This window comes from Pogona vitticeps, chromosome 4 (assembly GCF_051106095.1).
Source record: "Pogona vitticeps strain Pit_001003342236 chromosome 4, PviZW2.1, whole genome shotgun sequence".
NCBI classification, from domain to species: domain Eukaryota; kingdom Metazoa; phylum Chordata; class Lepidosauria; order Squamata; family Agamidae; genus Pogona; species Pogona vitticeps.
This window is the reverse complement of record NC_135786.1, coordinates 59,572,983-59,594,634: the sequence shown is the minus strand read 5'-3', so window position 1 is coordinate 59,594,634 and position 21,652 is coordinate 59,572,983. Positions and strand designations below refer to the sequence as shown.

The window sequence follows — 21,652 nt, the reverse complement described above, 5'->3', positions numbered from 1 at the left end:
CACATCCACACTTGTTATTCTGAGAAAATAAGAAAGCGACTGTTTATTAAGCAAATACACTGAGATAGGAAAATTAATGCAAATCCTGGTTCAGGTAGGGGGAACTAAGGGGGTTGGGATGCAGGGAAACATGGCCGCCCCGACCTCTTAAGAACCAAGGCAATATATCACTTATGTACTCTCTCAAAGAGAGTCAAGAAGGAAAATGTGAGAAGGAAGGAAGGGAAATCAACAACCCTAAGGATGCCGGTATAGATTTCAGCCTTGGTCAGAGCATGGAATGGGCAATCTAGAAAACCTGAGGAAGTTCTTCTCTCTCTACTTCTCCTCATGCAAAGATATGCATGGTGCTGAATTGCAGCTCATCATCTCCCTTCTGTTGACGTAATGCAGCCTTCTCTGACCTGATATCCTTTGACTCTGTAACTAATTTCATTCCCATTGCTGACTGGGCTTAGCGAGATTTATAGTCCCATTCACCTGGAGTGTTCTCATCGTCGTTTAGTCGTGCCCGACTCTTCGTGACCCCATGGACCAGAGCACGGACCCCAGATGGACCCCAGAACACCAGAGTGTTCTAGGGAGGCAGATTTACCACTACAGTGGCAGAGATCACAGGCTCCACCTCTGAAGAAGCATAGGGTTTACTCATGTGTCCTTTCCCCTCACCATGGCCCTCATATTCTCCCTTGCGCTGATAGTGCCCCTCAGGTACAACTCTCCAAACAGAACACCATGTCTTTTCACTGGCATAAATCCACAGTCCTGTTGGATCTCTCTGTCCCACGGGTTGCAGAAGTATTCTGGTCATGATTCTGTTGGGATCAGTGGGCATGATTTGAGAATATCTCTGTTTTAAAACATCCAAAGATTCTGGCTTCTCTAGTACAGTTCTATTAATATTCACGCACATACTGATTTTTTTTGGCTTTAGAGTTCCCCTCTGAAGTTCAATGATGTGAAACGTTGTTCTGTGGCTTGTGTTATGGAAATTCCATTTCACTGTTTTCTACATTAATTTCATACACCAGATCATACAGAGCATCTCTTGGTCCTCACGATTTCTATATCTTTACTAGCAATTATTGTTGTCTAATCCCGGCTCTGTAGGCCCCATGAGTTGATGTATGTCCCTTGGACTTCAAAGCAATGTTTTTTTGTCCTGGGTAATTAGAGGTGTGGTCTGGCTATTTCTACACTTTGATGGCACCACTGGGGGCCCCACCTTCCTCTTTTGGCCCCATCCATGCAGATTAGCCAACAGAAGCCTTCGACTGTTTAAACCTTCGCTTGGGGACCTTTGGGGGCATGTGTATATGTCAGTATCTAATTGAGCTGGGAAATGATTAGCATGCGTGAGATCTGGACATGGTCCCATAATGCGATTTGCAATTTGTCCAAGACAGACAAGTTTCCATTTACTCCATCCATTAGGACTCACAGTGGTGCATGCTGGCGCATTTTACCAAGCTGGAGTAAGCAGCTGGGAACCTGAAGGCTTCTTGCCAACTGAGTTTACAGTTGGATAATGACAGTTTTTCTTTTCTTCCAATCCTGTCTTTGCTCAATCATACTGCATCAGCCAGTAGTATTATTTTTTAAAGAGCACCTCTGTTTTATTCAAATGATTTTCTTGTTGTCTGGGGTAGAAGTAGTGGGTCAAAGGTACTTTTTTATTGTCAAGCTTGTACGGAAAGAGTATAGGAAACACATATCCCATGAAGGATGTACAGCAAACGTGGGGGACCATTGATCCTCCAAATGTTGGTAGAATTTCAGTCTCCACCTGCCCTTACCAAGCTGGCCAAAAGTATGATGGGAATAATAGTTCATAATTATCTTGGGCAGTCAATGTTTGAAAAGCTTGTGTGTGTGTGTGTGTGTGTGTGTGTGTGTGTGTGTGTGTGTGTGTGTGTGTGTGTGTGTGTGTGTGTGTGTGTGTGTGTGTGTGTGTGTGTGTGTGTGTGTGTGTTACTACAGATCCCAGAATCCCTTAGCCAACATTGGTGTTTAGGAGTTCTGGGAGTTGTAGTCTGAAAAGGTACTTTATCGAGGCTGCTTGTTGAAGTTTGACTTATTGATTAACTTAGAAATCAAGTGCTGTCTCATCCTGCAGGCGATGCAGTCAACTTTAATTTTTAAATCAGTTTAGGGGTAGTTTTGATGGTCTATCAGTAATAAATAACAGTTTTGATGGTCTAACAGTAATAAATACAGATGTGTATCTAAATTGATTTAGAAACAAATGTTTTATCCCTGATGGAGTCAGCTTTGGTTTTGTTGTGGCTAACTAGGGTCCACTGTGCTGTTATAAGTAGCCTGGATATCTTGTCTCCAGAGAGAAGTTGTGGAGAAATGGAAAACTCTCATAGACACCATTCTTCCATTTCTGTTTGCTTCAGAACACAGTTTCCTGTTGCTTTGGTGGTGGTGCTATTCACGTCCAGAAAGCGCTTTGGCTACCCTGACTCCGAGACCCTATCTAATATGATGAAAAAACACTAGAGAAGGCACACGGTTCCTCTTGGCCTGAGTGCTACTGTGTAGGGGAGAGGTATCTTGGCAGGGCAGTAAAGTCTTGGGAAGAAAAGGAGTTGTGCAGAGGTAGTGATTTGTTGTGAATACTGCTTAATCTATTGCTTGTTGTGCGTGTTCCTTGCCATCTCTCTGGCGTTTGCAGCTTGTAGCAATTAAGTCAGCAGCAGAGAGTGAGCCCTGAAGCCCATTAATTACCCTGATGGGGAAGAGATTGAGCACCCAGCCCACAGGCCCTGATGGCACCAGCAGTGCATGATGACAGGGCCTCTCCTTAGGAGAAGGTGCTGGAGAGGGGTGGGGAGAGGAGGAGACAGGCAGCAAACGGCTGGGCAGGCCTCACTCTCTTTCCTCCCTGTGCAACAAGCACAGAAGGACATTCAACAGAGTAGTTTAGTGTGGGCACAGTAAGCTGCCCATCAAAGCTAAGTCATTTGACTACAGTTTCGAAGCCCTCATGCTAACACTCTCCATTTTGCCTACTGTTCTGACTCCACCCAGAATCTTTCTTGCTTGACGCGCCAGGAACTTTAGCATGTTCTGTTTTTCAAGTGGTACCCTGCCCTTGATTTAATGCTTGCCACACTACACAGCAATCTTCTACATGCTGACAAGCCTGTTGCTGCTCTGCCTGTCATGCAGTTTTCAAGGGCACAGGTATCGTGAAAAAAAAATTGGTTGGCAACTGATACTTCTGTGATGCCCTCAGAACTCATTCCATAACTGAGGCTGCTTTTTTAAAAATGACGTCTTTGTTTTTATGCTAATTAACCGATAGGCCCTTTCCACTTGTTATACATTTCAACCCTGTTCATAAAGGAAAAGAGACAGAGAGTGCTTTTTTGAAATTATACTACCAACCAAGGCAATCATGGGTGGAGTTTTGCCTTGATGGGACAGGACTCAACAGCTCCTTGCTCTTGGACTCCCCCTCAGGTAGTGCTGATGGGATCAAGGAGACAGTTGAAGCAGGGTGGAGAAGAACAAGAACTGGTGATGTAAGTCTCCCTGGAAAACAACCACCACCTCCTAATAAGCAGACAAGAGTACATGGATGTGGGAGGGGCTGATGGAAAGGGGTGGACAGGGCTGGGCAAAATGACAGGCATCCTAGGGCAGACAACTGTCAAGATGAGGTCATTGATTGTTGCACCGTTCATTCTGAGCGGCACCCATGCTTGATTCTGCTTTCTCATGTAGGGATGTATGTTTCTGTGTCTTCCCAAGTAGTTTTTGCTGGGAGTCTTTAACCATGTACTAAAGTTCAGATCCCTTGTGTGCTATGCCTGTGCAGTTCCACAGAGCTACTTCCATACAGAAAACACTTCTTTTGTCCAAATCCACACAGTGGGATTCATACAGAACTGAAAAAGGAATGAATAAGCTAAACCCCTAGGAGTTGTACACAACACCCATCAAATGTCTTTCTCATGGCTATGTGGTGAGGGTGGAGTTCTTTAGATTGAGTCCTAGTTCCAGATCTGCTGCCTGTTCATATAACCCTTTTTGGGCTACATTTATTATTGCCAGCAGGGTACCCAGAAGGTGATATATTGCCCTCGAAGGTCACCTCACCTCTCCTAGAGAAGGGGCTGAAGTCTATGCCTTGTGCTTTCTGCTTAACTGTTGGGAGGGCACAATATCATGATGTCATCAAACTTCTATATCAGCTCTGGTATAGATGCTGCCAGCAGAACAAGTCCATAAAGTCATTCTTTTTCACCTGTCTGGAACTGTAGATTGGACCACTGTTGTGTGTTGAGCTATTCGATGGGCTGTGATCATTTTCAGCCCATACTCTGGATCGTGCACTTTCATGTTTAGTGTAGGCAGAGTATTTTCAAAGCAAATGCTTTTTCTTAAAATCCCTGGCCCTGTGGCAATTGTTTGAAGTTATCCTGCTGCTCAGTTTGTTTGCTGATAAGTGCTGCCTAAATTAGATATATCTAATATTTGCTTCTGAACTCATTCTGAGTGTCACACATATTTAGGGCTGAATCCCTTAGAATAGGGGCTTGTCTCCTAATTTGCTCTCTAAATGCCGCAGATATTTAATACATACTACTTTATAAATGTGAGCTCGATTCTACATTTACATTTGAAGAATTTGGTCACCTAAGTATTTATACACACAACACTGACAAAATCATTTATATAATGTTTACACAAATTCACATCCTGTAACTCAGTCACTGTACACAGAACCTACACAGACATATGTGCTACACACGTCTACCAATCTTGCAATTCACAGTAAGTAACAGAAGCAATTCGGCACATTTGGGAGTGTGGATGCCTCTTTTGATCTCTTCTCTCTCCTAGACCGTTTGGGCAATATTGGAAGTTGCAAATCTACGGGCAGGAAGTGCACAGGCTATTTACATATGTTTGGTGTCTCCCTTTGATCAAAACCAATTGACACGTATCTTTATAGAGACTGGATGTCCTTTTTGGTGTATTCAATACAAGAGAGGCTGATACATCTCGGGGTGTCAGTTGAAATTTCAGGGGCTTGCTATGCTTCCCCAGATCTTCAGGTAGAGAAGCAAATCTCAGAAGGAGTGGTGCTAGAAGAAGTGAAAATCTGTTTTTTGTAAAGGAGGTAGCTTTAAAGCCTTGGTGTTTCGACATATGCTGAGCTGGTGCACAAAAAAGCCAGGAGTGAAGGAAGAGGCTTAGGGAGAGAACAACAGCTGCACGCATTTGGGCTTATATGCCATTTAGAACAAGGCAGGAAAAATGGAGTGATAGTTTCTACAATCAGCTGGCTCAGGAACAGTTTCAGTCCTGCTCCGCCATAACATCAACAGAACTTTCCATGGCATAGGTCGTCTCAGTTCATTGTACTGACATGTCAGGCATTGGGGAGCTTTTGATCTGGCCACCTTCAATCTCAGCAAGGCTTACCTCCCTTTAGTACATGCTGGATAGCTACAGGTCTCCTAAAGGCCCAGTTACTGTCTGCAAAAGGAGATCAGCAGTATCAACATGGGGAAGCAAGCTAACTGAAGCCTTTCATCTTTCTGCCAGTTTAGGTGTCTCCCTTTGCAAGTACCTTGCATAACTACTCCAGGAATGGCGTGACACAAAATAATCCAGTTCTCCAGAGCAGCACAGCTCCTAACATTATGCAGATGATAGCACAGTGCTCAGAACCAAATATTGTGCTGGCCTGTGGTGCAGATCATGTGGTTGGGTGATGCATCTGGTGTGCAGCCAAGATATGTAATGCAGTACAGTTCTCCGGGAAACCCAATGTTACAGTGTCCTGGGGACTTGTGCTAGTTCAGGCACAGCCTTTTACACATGATCACACAATCTGTCTGGTAATGAAAAGCCACTCCCTGCCCACTTTCCCCTAGCATCCAAAACTGTGTGTTTTGTGGGAGGTAATCCAGGCAAATACAGACAAGTCCCCCAACTAGTTTTTCTGGTTTGAGTGATAAAAACCTGAGTTTCCAGCTTGCCATTGTGTTTCTATAGGTACAGTGTTATTGCAATCAGAGTACAGTACAGTATTTTCCTGAAGATGGAAAAATTAAGGGCCCTCAAAATTTCTTGAAATGAAGCTCCCAGAATCTATTATGATCAACCATGCTGGCCATTAATTGGAGCTGTACTCTAATATTTCTGAAGGGCAGGAGAGAGGAAAGCTGGATGAGGGAGCAAAAAGCTTTTTGCTCACAAATTCTGTGAATAAACCATTCCTGCTTATTACTCTAGACTTCTGCCCATTCATTCCCCTGACCCTCTTTCTCCCCCTGTGCTATAGCCTTGGTTGGAAAAGAGAAGGCATTAACCATGGACAGACTGTGAAACTGAATTGGTCATTCTGTGAATGTGTTGATCTCTTCCTTTGGATTCCTAATTTCTCTCTCAGATGCTACTCCACAATGTGGCAGCACACATCACCCCCCAGTACCCTTATTTAATATTTACATATATTGTAAGTCAATAATAATAATAATAATAATAATAATAATAATAATAATAATAATAATAATAATAATAATAATAATAATAATAATAATAATAATAATAATAATAATAATAATAATAATAATAATAATAATACTGTAATATGTTACAGAGCCTGCATACATCAGGAGTAGCAGAAACGGCCCAAGGCATTTTGCTGCCTGAGGTAAAGAACAGCATGGCACCTCTTCTTCCCTGCCACAGACAAAAGCTAAGTATTGGCAACGGGTTAGCATTCTACATCACACCTGAGAATCATAAAATCATAGATTCATGGAGTTGGAAGGGGCCTATGAGGCCATCGAGTCCAGACCCCTGCTCAAGGCAGGAATACAAATCAAAGGGTATTTGCCAGGCCAATTTAGTTGATAGGACAGGTGGCAGGGCACTTCTGTCCTCCAGCACTGAAAGTATAAGCCATTAGTCTCAGGAGAAATGATTGCTGCTGTTGCTCTCTCTCCCAGCAGTTGCCTCAGTTTGGCTAATCCTGAGGAGCAGCAGTGACCTCACCTGCCCAACAGATCCTTCCTTCTTCCATGAATACAGTATATATAGATAATACCCTTAATTACAAGGCAGCATCTGCCTTCCCCTCACCCCCTCCCCACCCTTGGAAGGTAACACAGGATTGAATCCTCTGAAAAGCCCACCCTGTTGTTTCTTATCATTTCAGAAATGCCCTTGGCTGCCCCACTATTGACAGCCACATCCCTGAACTTGACTCTCCTCCACCATCTGTGTGCCTCTGTAGTGCCCTCTGGTGGTGACACAGAGTGGTTGACTCTCTGGCTGGTGTGGAAGGAAAACAGCCGGCTTGCTCACGGCACCCTCTGCTGGAAAGAGGCTGTGAAAGGGACCTTTCTCAGCCTTTTCCTCTCTCTCTCTCTCTTTCTCCTCTCTGTCTTTTATGGGGGAAGGGGGAAGGGAACATATGGCAGCTGGTAATTCCAGATGGGTCTAGCCCTCCCTGGCTTGTGCCAAAGCCCCTGGGTGAGTATTTCCTTACTCCACTCACACTGGAGTGCCACAGTATTGCCAAGGATCCTTCCCTGAGGAGTTGGGTGGGCTGGCTGAGGATTAAATAGCTGAGATCCAGTTAGCAGCTTAAATGATATACAAAGCAAATTAATTCACTCCCTGCGGCATTGGAATCTCTGTCCAGGAAAAAAAAAACTCTCTGCAGCTCCATTATCTCGTAACTCTGTAACAGGATAAACTTGGGGCAACGCTGGGTTGGGAGAAAAAAAATCCATCACTGAGATCTGGCAGACCCATTTGGTGTTGCACGAGAGGTCGGGATGGAGATGTATGATCTCGGGCTGTACAGCAGCTAGCAGATTGTGTCAGCTGGATTCCATCCTCCCTCCTCCCTGATCTTCTAACTATAACTGTCTGCCTTGATGTGGGTTTCTCCCTCCCCTGAGCTGGTTGATATCCAGTTTCCCAGCATCCCACTAATTTCTGTTAAAGGAGACAATAGGCGGGGTGGTGGTGGGGGGAGAGGTAAAGTTGCAGAGGAAGGGGTTGTTCCTTGGAATGGCGGCGACAGGGTTTGCCAGAGCCGATCTGCTCAGCCATGGGAAACTGCCAGCACTCTGTGAATTTTGTCATAATCTCCACCTTCAAACATTAAGAATTACTTTTTTGGACTACAACTCCCAGAAGCGTTTCCTGGGCTTTAGGAGATGATATATTGCTGTGTTTTCAAACCCACCCCTTTTCTGTTGTTGTTGTTGTTGCCGCCGTTGCTGCTGCTGCTTCCAGACTGGTTGATCACAGCAGTTCTGCTTATTGCCAGATCCTGTTCATTCATGCACCTTTCTGTGCATTGCTGGGCAAGCTCTCCTGCCCATTCTCATTCCCTGCCCCTTCCTGGCTAAGCCTTTTAGTGAAGCTATTAGTCCTAAGTGCTCTTTGACTCCCCTTGTAACATTGATATTTGGATACAAAGATTGATGGCTTTGTGAATTATTCATGCTGGGATAGGTTCCATTCCCATAACGAGACTGTGGGGGTGGGGGAATAACCCAACATAATGAGACCTGTTCTGGGCCTGGATCTCTGTGCTGCCAGCCTATGATGTACATTTTCAGGTTTTCTGGGACTGATTCAGAAGATAATCTCCAATCTCCTGGCTTGAATTCCTGCCCCACAGTTTCTGACTTCAATTATGAGCACAGTTTATACAGCCAGGTACAGGCAGCTTACCAGTAGTTCATAATAATAATAAACAAGCAAAGGCAGCAAAAGAAACAGTGTGCTTTAGTTTGGGTGAAGGAAGTTCTATATTTGGGTGTAATTTCTTCTTTATTATTCCAGTTCAGTAGAGTAGCTGAAGACAAGAGATTCTATTTCTCAAACCGTTTGTTACAGGACATGTTTTCTATGTTGAGGAGCTATCTAAATGATTATTTTAATTAAACCTTCTTTGCAGCAAGTTATAAAAAGCCTGACCCCCATCACAATGACACAGAATGAGAGAACACTAGAGGGACAGGATCTCTTGTAATTCTAAGGGCCCAACTACATATTACAAATACACCACAAGGAGAGGGATTTCTTCAAATGCTGGAAGATGCAGGACTGTCACAGCAGAAACTTTTGACACTTGGCAAAGTACTGTAGTTTGCTTTGTTTTGCTATTGATCTTTTGGACTCTCTGCCAACGAGTGTCTCTGGAATACTAATGCCTTCCAGCTTCTAATTGCTTCTGTAATGTATAGTTTGGGCAACTGGATCAGATACAGAATTATGGCTTGTTCTGTATGTTATAAGTAAAATGATAGTCAAGTTCGTTTCAAGCAGGTGACAGTAATTAACACCAGAGCAGAATCTAGAGATCCTTGGATTCATACTCAGTCTTCATTTTACTTTGGGGATGATTGTTCCCTCTTGGTCTTTATGTTGCTTAAGTGCTAAAGGGTTCTTCCTGGTTATTGCCTATCTGCCTCATGAAGGATCCTATAACTTAGATACCATTCTTTGATGGCATCAGTACTGCTGCTTAACGTCTTGCCAGAAACCCTTTGCTGTTCACCCTTTTCCCTATAAGCCAATGTGTCCTGTCTGAAAGGACATTGGTTTTTGCCTCAAAGGTGTTTGAAAATTAAATATTTGCTGCCTTGCTTTTTCACTGCAGCAAGATGGGTTACCTGGCTCAAGGTATTCAGCATCTTGTGCACAGCCAGCAGCCCTATTTCAGCATAGGTACAAAGCTGATAACACCCTTTCATGTTGTGCCACACCCTCACCACCCAGGGTGCTGCTGCATCCAGTTAAGTCACAAATACTGTACCTTAGGAAGAGGACAGACAGTCATGGCATCACCCTGACAATAGCACATCACCCCACCATCTACAATATCACATCCTTCATATCAGGTCCATTATGTTGCTTTTGGAGTAGACACACCTGAGCCAGATGAACTAATTGGCTTGACTCTGTGCAAGGAATCTGGTATTGTCCAAATGGTGAAGTAGTGCAGTCCTCACTATATCGGTTCAAAGCTTGGAAACATTTATTTTCTCGACTACAACTCCCAGCATCCCAGAGCCAGCATGGCCGCTGGAGGATTCTGAGGGTTGTAATCCAAAAGAAGTAACGTTTCTAAGCGTTGACAAGTCCCCTATGCAACCCTCTAATCATGCCACTGCAGTTAGGCAACAGAGATACAAACGAAAAATACACTCGAGTCTGATATGAAAACTATATTCCAGTGATAAAAGCCGCACCAGGATGGGAAGGAGGGGGCCAAAAACACATAACAATGAGTGTAAAGGAAAGGAAAGGAAACAATCCCAATTTTCAACACTGCTTGTGAATATACCTTGCACGTCCTAGTAGGATAAGAGAAGAGAAGCTTATCTCCCTGCAACAGTATCTAAAATACTCTGATTAAGGGTGCAAACTTTGCATATATACCTGGGCTGGGAATACTTTCTATGGAGTGAATTGGGATTTGTTTCCAGGAAAAGATGCCTGGGATGACTACAAGCATCTTATGGCTTAAAACCTTTGAGTTAACATTTCTTAAAGGGAGTTTGTTCCCACAAAACCTGAACGATCATCCCTGCTACCTTCCTTGCCTTTTCAAGCCTGAAGAACTATCCCTTGTACATTTCCCAGTTTTGGCTGTCTCCCTCGACTTTGAACAGTAGGTCAGGTGTAAGAAACAGGTGAGGAAGCAGGAGGCAAAAGAGGTCATGCAACCTGCACTTTGGTGCTTTTTAGAAAGAGGGAAATCCCCTTTTCTGAACACGGTTGCCATATTTTTTTATCCGGAAGAGTAGCAACCTGCTTTTGCTTTGAAAGCTGCAGGAAATGAAGAACCTCACTATCATCATGCTTTTCACACAGTTGTCAAGCACAGAAGAGCTGTGCCAGGGGGGGAAAATTGGTACTCTTGCACTTGGCAATTTACAAATGCATTGTCTTTCTGGAAGTGGCAGAGGAGAGTATCCTTGACAGGAGTAAGTCTGCCACAACTTCCTACAGCATTGCAGTGGTCCAAAGCCATAAGGCCAAACCTTCTATAAGGCAGGCTACATGCGGTTGCTCACAGTTTTGGCAGGTGGATATGGAAGATTACTCTTGCTCTACAATCACCTGCTTAGTATCTAGGCAAGGAGCTGGGTTATGATGACCAGGTGCAAAAAAAAGCAGGGCTCCTGTACCTTTAATAATTCTGCAAAGGTACCTGGCAAGGGATCTCTGCTGAAGGTCCTTCTCCTGCAGGGCAGTTAAAGGTGCTGTAACCCTGTTGGAGAAAAGCTGATAGTCAGATGAACTGGCTTGTCTGATGTGAGGAAGCAGCAGTGGCACTGCAGTTAAGGCTTTTTCTCTGTGGACTGATGTGAGGAGAACGTCTGCAAAGCAAGCGCCCCCTCCCAACTCTGGCTTACGCCTCCGTAAGATGCTTAACTATATGCGTGAACTGCAGACAGAGTATGGTGGCCAAACATGATGTTGCCCTTTCCTTTGAAATGTTCCTTTCATTATGCCCCTCATTACAGAGAGCTCCATGGGATAAAGAACACCCAGTATTGGTAACTATAGCAACAGCAAGAGGAGGTGCTGACAAGGGAGACGTGTCACCCTTGGGAAAACAGGCACAGCTGCCTCAGTCAGGGGAGACATGCTGTGGGAAGGGGGTGGGCATGCCGTGTGGTGCCTCTTTGTGGCAGGGGCCATGATGACCCGAAGAGGTGGAGGGCCATTCCTTGATTGCTACTTGGACGTATATCTGGATGTTGTGTACAGACCCTGGCATAAAGGACGGAGCTGATTTGTCCCTGTCCAAAGTGTCATTTCGAAGCTGTCCTGGTGTGGGGCCAAGATGTGCAGTTTCAGCCCAAGACATGTTGCCTGAGGCAGAACAGCAAATGGCAACTTGTCAAATTGTGTAATATGTGATGCCAGACAAGATATTTTGATGTATGAATTCTGCAAGCATCTTTCCCTAGCCCTCGCTTAAAAGTACAGTAGGAATAAAGCCAATAATAATTTGCTACCTTTTTGTGCCATGTCAAAATCTGCCTGATCTACCGCTTCATTTTGTCTAATGGTACGGCCGGCCCTCTGAATGTGCCAGGACTGCAAGAATGGTTTCTAAACACTTATGGCTGATTCTCAACTTCTCCGTTTTGTTTTAGAATAAGGTTGTCATCTCTTTTATAGGCCCCAATCCTTTCCTGTGCTGACAACGGGTGGACTGAGATAAATAGTTCTTTTTGAAGGGGGGGGGAAATCAGTAAGAAAAGATGATAATTAGTGTGGTTCCTTGAATATAGTTAGCTGAATTCAGTGCTTAAGTTTACAATTACGTATCAAGTGCAAAGGTGGACAGTAATTGTTACTGACAGTAACAATTACTGCTTTATAAATTAATTCTGAAAAAGGTTCTTAGTTGTGTATGCACACTATAGATGTGTTAAGACAAATAGTTTTCTACTAGAATTCCCTTTGAATAAATCTTAAAGATGCAGAAGCAATTCCCTATTTTGAATCTAATCAGCCCGGCTCAGATAGAAGTGATTCTCTCTTGGCCTCTTCCTCTTTCAGGAAGGGTCACTGCTCAGTGGCAAAGCACATGTTGTGCACACAAAAGGCCCCAGGTGCATATTTCTGGCTCCGAGACAGAAGTCTCTGAGAATTGTCTTCAATTCTACAGGTAGGAAGATAAATCTCAGGGCAAGCTGTATCAGCAAAATGAGCCTCGTGGCGCAGTGGTTAAAACGCTGTACTGCAGCTAAAACTGTGCTCACGACCTGGGGTTCAAATCCCAGGTAGCCGGCTCAAGGTTGACTCAGCCTTCCATCCTTCCGAGGTCGGTAAAATGAGTACCCAGCTTGCTGGGGGGGGGGGGCAATGTGTAGCCTTTATAATTAAAATTGTAAACCGCCCGGAGAGTGCTTGTAGCGCTATGGGGCGGTATATAAGTCCAATAAATAAATAAATAAATAAATAAATAAATAAATAAATAAATAAATAAATAAATAAATAAATAAATGAGGAAGTCTGATTGTAATGCATATAGAGACTTTATTGCAGAGGTGGATCACATGTGGCCCCAGGGCCCAAATGTAGCCTCTGGAATACCCAGGTACCCAAAGGTTTTTTTTTAGCTCCAATAATTCTCTGTGCCTTCTGGAGCATCTGGGGAGCATTTTTGTTATTGCTCCTCATGACACCAACATTTTTTATTTAAAAATATTTGTTGACCACTAGAGGGCAGAAGGGGGCTTTTCCCACTAACTTTACCCCCCTTTTTTATGAGAAATAAATGAGCTGGTTCATGGGAGTGATGCAGCACGTGTATTTCTGAAGATGGCCCGTCGCTTCTTTTGTGTCTGGATAAAATCTCCTCTCCACTCTACTCCACCGGCACAAGGGCACAAATGCTCAGCACAAGGATGTTTGCATCTGTTTTATACACACAATACTTGTTTCAGAGGTACTACAGGAAATCTAGATTGTCAATCTCACTCTCTCACACATGCACAAATACACATGTTATTTTTGTGTGATATTATTTAAGTGCCCTCCCAAAGTAATTATTCCCTTTTCTTAGGTTTTGGTCTCAAATTCTCATGAGCTGGCAAACCTTAGACTCGGGTTTAATCTCCATCTCATGCAGGGAAGTGATCTGTCAATATCCTTGACGCTGCTAGTCTAGATTGACCAGTGGGCTGACTTCATATAACACTGTGTTTCTCTTCCTTTGTGGCACAGCATGGAACAGATCCAACTAGCAAGTCCTCTTCATCTGTCACCACCAGATTTTTGGCAGAACAAAGCAATATTCCCCTTTAATCTCAATAGTGGGAAAAGTTTGATTTTCCCTTCCTTGGGTTTTATTGTCCCCACTTCACCTTGGAGCTAGTCGTATAGGTGTTGTATCTAGAGGCGTAATCTTACTGTTTCCAGACCAAACTATGACAAGGGTTACTTTCTGCAGCAGTGCTGTGTTCATCAGGCTGTCATCTTATACATGCTTACTTTAAGAAAGGCCTGTTAAGGCCAATGAGCCTTACTTCTGATTAGATATGCAGTGTCAGAAAAATGTTGCCTTTCAAATGTTTGCATGTCAGGTTTTTGAAGATTCATTCCTTCTGCATTTCCAGTGCTGCAGTGGAAATCTCTGCTGATTTTAAAATGAAAGTGGAGATCATGAGTATGAGGATCCTATCTGCTTTTATCACATTGAGGAAAACTGTTAGTCTGCCAGCCCTGGACTGGAGGTAGAAGGAGTTGAGTATTAAAAGAAAAATGCAGGATTTCATAATCTGGGAAACCACTAAAGGCTCACTACTGTACTTACTTAACAGCAAGCAGAGCTATAACTAGGGTGGGGTGACTGGGCTTTGACCCACTACATTAATGTTTGGAGGGTATAGAGTCTACCCATTTGTACTTGCTGTGGAAGGACCCTGCCTCAAGTTAATCTTCTTCCTCTAGCTGCTCCTTCCTAGATGGAAGAAAACCCCAAAAAGGAGGACTCAACACAAAACTATTCATGTGCCCAGAACCATGCATCCCTCCATCCTCTCCTGATGTATTCCAATCTCTTGGGACCCAGGTTTAACCAACAGGGCAGCAAAAACTTGGGTAGAAAAATTGCTGGCTCTGACTTTGATAGAAAGTCATGTTGAACTCAGTGAAGCTTCCACATTTTGTATAGGAGCAAGTTATGAATGTCTTTGAGTATGGCATGCAGGGTGATTGTAAGATTCTCCTGCATTATTTTGAGATATATCAAAAACAGGTGAAAAAGATCAAGACTGAGAATTAACTGACATTCTGGAAAACTGTTTTTTTCAGCCTGGCTCTGCTAGACCTTCATTGTTAGGCCTGGCAGAATGGTGGCTGATGCATGTTTCCAGGCATTCACTTTCAACCGAGGTGGGGGTGGGGAGACACAAAAGATTTTCATAAAAACGTTCAATCCAATAGAGTTGGTGAGTGATTTAAAGAGCAAAACAAACACAGCCAAGTCTGTTCATGTGCTTTTAACAGGAACCTGGTTTTGAAAAATTATGCTTTTCACAATTTGAAATACGAGCACTGGTTCAGTGGTTATTAAAGAAGAGGAACGTGGGGGGAGGCAGTAATAGTTGGTAGCCCTGTTAAAGTTGTCCCAGCACCAGACCACAGATCTTAAGAGTCTATAGCTCTGTGGTTTCAGGTACAGACTTTGTTTGCAGAAAATGCAAAATTCAGTCCTTGGTATCTAAAGTCCAAAGGATTGGGTGTTGTTAAACCCTCTGCCTGCAGAGTGTAACTGCCCCTTACACTCAACAACACTGGGCTAGCTGGACAAATGGTCTAAACTAGTGTAATGCAACTTCCCACGTTCCTTTTCTTTATTTAGACTTGACAGTCTCTCAACAGCTACTATTTCTCCCTTTGCGTCTACAGTACTCCTGGCTGAGCTGCACAGAAGGCAGCTGCAGGATTATTATTGCAGCATTGCCTTCTTTGCTTATTCTCCTTCCTTGCTCTGTCTCCGAGTCAAGTCTTTGGAGAGGCAAGTTACTGTCGCATTGGGGCTGTGGTGTCAGCAGACATCACACTGGCTATTAGTACTTCCTGACCCAGCACGCTGGCAGGCAAAGAGACCAATGAGGGAAAGTGGCAGTTTTATAGATAGATTTTGCTCTACAAGAAATATCAGGGCAGTAAAACCAGTGTATGAGTTCTCAGGGCAACTCAGGAGAAAGCATGCAGCATCCATCTCTCAAGTGCAGCTTTTCCTGCAGTTTGACAGAAGATTGTAATTGTAGTACCTATGTTTTCCATGTTCTGCCATCCAGGACTCATTCAGGCAGACTAAAAAACAAGAAAGGGGCTTCATCCAGCATCCATTTAATTTAGTCCTGAGTGAAAGTGGAGATGACAGCCCTGAAGCTCTGCTAACTTGCGGAGAATGCCATCACCCCATCACCAGCCTCTTCACGGCAATGAATCGGACTGCTGACAAGAGACGAGAGCTTCGTATTCATATCCCTGGGAATACGAATATGAAGCTTAGCACCACCGGTGTCACAGAGGTTCATTCCCTCCCCCAGAACCAGCCCAGTCCACTCCCTGGGCCCCACACAGTGCACATGTCCGTTGTCACGACATTGCATCTCTCATGGAAGTGGACTACAACATGCAGAACCCCTGGCTAGTGGTGAAAGCTTCTGAGAGTTTTAGTTCAAAAAAGCTGGCAACCCCTGTTCTAGAACAATGTATAGCAGACCAAGTTGACTTCACTCTCACTTCCCATTGCAAGCCCTATATTCTCTTATGTTAGAAGAATATATTGATCTACTCCCCATTCCAAATCCTGTATTCCCTTATATTAGAAAAATATATTGATCCCCTTTCTCACTCCAATATGCATTCCATGTATTTTCACTTTACTTCACTTTATTTCTCATCACAAGCTTCAGACCATAAAGCCTGAAGCTAATATTATAAAAGGTTTGTCTTCATGAGACACAGTTGCCTTGGAAAGCCCCTTTCACCTCCCCAGCATATAAAGGCCACAGTTTATATCAAAGTACTTTTACAAGGACATTAGGAACAAGTCCAGCCTAAGAGTCTGGAGCTGAATATACAATGATGACCAGCAAAGGAAGTGGCATTTTACTGGTGTCAAATAAACAAATGAATAGCCTTGTCAGCAACTTATTCTGAACGATATCCGATGCTGACTGCAACATCAAATGTAACAAGTTATAATATGTGGAAACTGTGTGATCAGGTTTACACAATATGCCTTTGTCTCTGTCGGGGGGTCACCACCATCCAGGAGGTGACAAGAATGTATCAAGGCTAACTCTAAGCACTTCTAAGAAAGCAACATCTAAATACACATGGAGCTTGCGGGTCAGGCTGTCTGTGAAAACTAGAGCTTGTTGTTCTGCTTTTGAAACACTGTGTTCAGTTTTGTTGTGGGTTAATTCCTATAAAGGTGTGCATGTATTTCTGTATTCTTTGAGATGCTTTGATTCAAGCTGAAGGCCCAAGGTAATCCATCTTGCAAGGCTCTTTGTTATTTTAATACACCTCTTTTTTGTATTTCCAAAACTGTTTTGTGTGGGGGGTTGGTTTTCTCCTTCCTTTTGCCAATAGGCATTTGGTTGGGACCTACCACAAGGAAAAGAACCTTCAAATATTTTTACAAAACTTATATCCTAGTCCTTATAGCAGGCTGCTTAAGGGTCAGCCTTTGTCAGTCCAGGTCAACCTCCCCCCCCACCCTAATTCTCTTCACTCCCAGTCCTTTAATGCCTTTGTTCCCTCTTGTAAAGGTAAAGATTCCCCTTGACATTTAGTCCAGTCATGTCCGACTCTAGGGCACGGTACTCATCCCCATTTCCGAGCCAGCGTTTGTCCGAAGGCAATTTCCATGGTCACGTGGCCAGCGCGACTAGACATGGAACACTGTTACCTTCCCACTGAGGTGGTACCTATTTATCAACTGGCATTTGCATGCTTTCAAACTGCTAGGTTGGCAGGAGCTGGGACAAGCGACGGGACTCACTCTGTCGCGTGGCTTCAATCTTACGACTGCTGGTCTTCTGACCCTGCAGCACAGAGGCTTCTCCGGTTTAACCCACTGTGCCACCACCTCCTTACGTTCCCTCTTGAGCTTTTCCTTAGTGCAGAAGGTCTCTCTCAAACTGCCAGTCTTTTGAAGCGGTGTTCCTCCAGTTCTGCAGTTGCAGTGGAGTTGGAGTCCGTGCAAGTGGGGTCAAGCTAGAGCCCTTCAGAGTGGGCTCATTCATTCGCTTGGGAGGCTTTATATCGGACAAGTCTAACATGCATCTGGCCCAACCTCAGTGAGTTCACTGGGTGAGGTGGTTTTGCAGCCGGATGCTCTTGGGTGAGCCTGATGTTCTCATAGTTGGAGAGGACCTCCAGGCATCAGGAACACTCCTGCCACTCCAGAGCATCAGCCCATACTTCATCCCCTTCCCTTTCCTCTCCTCTCTGCTCTTGCTCTTCTTCCTCTCTCTTTCCTGTCTCCCAAGACTTCTAGGTTCTTTTGAAGCCACTGAAGCAATCCTTGCAGAGACCTCATCCCATCTTCAGTAGTGCCCAAGTGAGGAGAGCCACATATGAACTTCTTGTGGGCTGGTGCTCAAAGGGGTTGTGGAAGACTTCGACCCTTGCCGTGGGCTGAAAGCCTCCAGTCATGCCATTTTACTTATTATATGTCTACCCCACTTTTCTTTAAAGAAGTTCAAGGCATGCATGGTGGCTGTGTCATTTTTAACTCACAAGAACTCTGTGAAATTAGTTATGCTAACACAGAGAGAGTAACTAGCCCTACGTCATGTGAGGAGTTTTATGGCTTGATTAAACCTTGGTGAAATTTGGGGATACAGTACTTCAGACATGTCACACAAAGGCAAGATAAACTGGAAAATATGATAGTAGGAAAAGTGAAATGCATTTTTGACTTTGTTATGCCACTGATTTATAGCCTCGCTGTAAGTTAGAAGCAACCTGATGACACATAACAAAAGCAGCAACAAGTCTGAATGTAGAGTTCAGCACTCTAACCATTATACCATTCTGGCACCAAACTCTTCCTTATTTTGAAAATATGAAGAGGCTACCAGGAAGAAGAGATTGGGGATTGTAAAATGAATTAATTTAGCAAGTTCTTCCAGTGTTTGTGGCCTCTGGCTAAGTGTTGACGCCAATCATGATCAAAGAGGATCCTGTATAACGTACTGTAGTGGGAAATAGGGGAAAATGGGAAGGTTGGCAGAAAAGGACCACACCTTAAGTTAATAAATAGGTTAAAAGATCTAAACTTGAAGAATCATTTTGAGATGCGGTGATACCAGGTTTCGCCACAGGGAAAGTTCCATCTTTATAGAAAAGGGACTGCTCCTATGCTATCTGGAAGCAGAAGTGCCTTGAACGCTGCAATCCCCATATCAGGAATTTCACTGGCCTGTCCTATTCAGAAGTTGCAATTCTGGGCTGTTTTTTTGCAATATGGATTTTCTGCTAGAAGCAGTTACTGGAATGTTATTCCTGCAGATGATTTGTGGCTTGCTGCATTTATCTCATCTAGTTACATAAGTGTCATGAATTTAGTTGGATTATCCGACTTTGAAGTTGCCGTTCTGGGCCATCGTGTTCTTTCTGTCAGGTTTTTGGGTGATAATGGATTAATGAAAAAGTAATGTTCATTGGGTTTGAGGTCTAAAATATTATTCAGATGCTTTTTCCATCACATTCCACTATTTTTGGCACCAATTTTCAATACAAGTCCTTGTTGTGTCCTGTTCTGGCACTTAGTCTTCCATGAAAGCCTAGTTCATCCCACTAGAAATGCAGGAGCTGACTTACCAGTATTTCAGAAGCCCTGGGGTGCTGGACTTCCTCTTTTCTGCTTTTGTTATTCAGCTGCTGATCCTGATGCCTGGCAATAGCTACTTCTCTCTGAACATCCCTTTCCTGATTCAATGCTAATTATAATATATTACTGGAGCAATGTTCATGCAAAAATGACAAAGTCAATCATTTTCATTTAAAAAGACATTGACTTAAATTTTCCATTTACATTAGAAAACATCCATTTTAATTGATAACGTAATCAATTTTAATGCTTTAGTGTCTGTATTCATGAATACAAAGGTAGTGATAGCACCTGGCTGGCAGTAATACTGCGTGCAAGGCCCCTGAACCCAAACAAGAGACTGAAAAATACATAAAAACTCAGATCTGAAATAATTTAGATCTTTCAGTAATACCCCATTCAAACAGATAAGCCAATATTTGCATTTGTAATACCTGGTCTTTTCAGACCTACACAAGTAGATCCCTAGCAACTGCTTGTTCACAGCAGGAGTGGCTCTGAACTGTTGCATGAAGCTGCTGAGTTTTTGCCTGGTCAAAATCTAGGAGCCCATAGTTCAGGTTCTCCTTGAAATGGCCACTGAGACAGTGGCAGGTGATGCTCAGTTTTATTCTTCTAGTTATGGTGATGGTATGATAAAATGAGTTATAAGTTCAGAAAAGTTAATTTTGCAGGGAGGGGATCCCTCAACTAGTATAGCCATTTCTGTGTAACTTCATAGGGATATGAGGGAGGGAAACAGAATGATGCTTCCCTTAATCTCCTCTCGTTTAGGGAGATAACATAGGGTAGGGTAGCCATGTAAAAATGAAAAAAAGAGAAAGGATAAGGCTCCTGCACTTGTAATAGATGTATAGTGATGGGTGTACATTGTTCTTTTTCACCTGGCCCTTCTTCTCCTTCCTCCTCAGATGGGGCATCATGATGGCGGTACATACTGACTTTGGATGGAGTCAGTCTTAACAATGCCATTCTGCTTCATCTGGGAGTCCTAACTCTAGAACTATCCTAGCTGAAAATATTTAGCTGAGGCTACATTTCTATACATACATACCTGACATAATGTCCCACACTGGGGGGGGGGGAGGGTTTACTACTGAGTAAACATAGATAAAATGGTGATGTGACAGTTACCACTGAATTCCTAGTCAATAGGAAGTCCCCTGAGCTAAACTCGATTTACTGTCCAGTTAGTATGCCTAGGGCTGCAGCTTTCTCAACTCTTTGGCTGATTCATACATTATACTAATGGCATGATTATCAGTCCATCTAAGTAATTTGAGCAAAGCCCCCTGTAATGGATCCTGCATCTCTATAATCTGGGGTCATGAGGCAAAGGTGCATTTTCTACATCTTCGTATTCGCAGCTGGATTATCTCCCCCAGTCGCTTGCCTCTACAATGTGGAAGCAGAGCTACAGAAAGACAGGAGGAGGAGGGGAAAGAGCATCACGAAATGAATGTAAACCATTCTGACATGGGAGTAGTAATTATGTCTTTTTCACTGTTTGTTTAGTTACTGTAGAATGTTATTGCAGAAGCCAGTCTGTGTAAACCTGTGTACAGTATTTACCAGAGCTGGCCTTAGCCACGGCATGTGTGCCAAATTTCCTCCTCCTTGGAGGGTGCAATTTTCCCCCTGTTATTGGCAGCCCCTGCTTTCACTGCAGCTTATGCGGTTGACCCTGGTAAGGTAAGGCCTTCCTTGCCTGCAAGCTTGCAGCAATTAGCTGGGGGGAGAGGGGGAGGGGATCAGTGTGTGTGTGTGGCAGATAATAATTCCCACCTGCATGGCTGTGTTTATCCTCTCTTCCTGCCCCCTGAGGGGAGAAGAGCAGACAATAATTAGCACAAATTGGAGTTGAATGAAAGCAGGTGGGGAGGGGGAGTCTGTGTAGCTGCTGTACAAAGGCTTAGGAGGAGCTGTGTCAACAGCTGACGAGATGGTCGGGTTCTCCTTTATTTGCCTCAGCTATGGAATTTTTGAAAAAAATTAGCAATAACAACCTTCTAATTTGCATATCTGCAGATGAATTAGCTGTCTGTTAGACTTCTTTTATTTATTACATTTACATCCCACTTATTCGCCGATTAATTCAAAGCAACATGCATAACTTTCCTTCCTCTTTCTCACAGTCTTGCAAACTAGGAGAGGCTAACAGTATACTACTAGCTAAAGCAGCAATATCTATCTATCTATCTATCTATCTATCTATCTATCTATCTATCTATCTATCTATCTATCTGTCTGTCTGTCTGTCTGTCTGTCTGT

At 43.6% G+C, this 21,652-nt stretch overlaps 1 long non-coding RNA gene across 1 annotated transcript in view; it reads left to right on the top strand.

The window, feature by feature from the left end:
* The first annotated feature begins 7,401 nt into the window (after window positions 1–7,401).
* LOC144589026 (uncharacterized) overlaps window positions 7,402–21,652 on the top strand; it is a 43,612-nt gene continuing 29,361 nt past the window's right edge. Inside the window, exon 1 of the long non-coding RNA XR_013544863.1 lies at window positions 7,402–7,503. This is a non-coding gene — a long non-coding RNA (uncharacterized LOC144589026). The remainder of the gene's footprint in view (window positions 7,504–21,652) is intronic.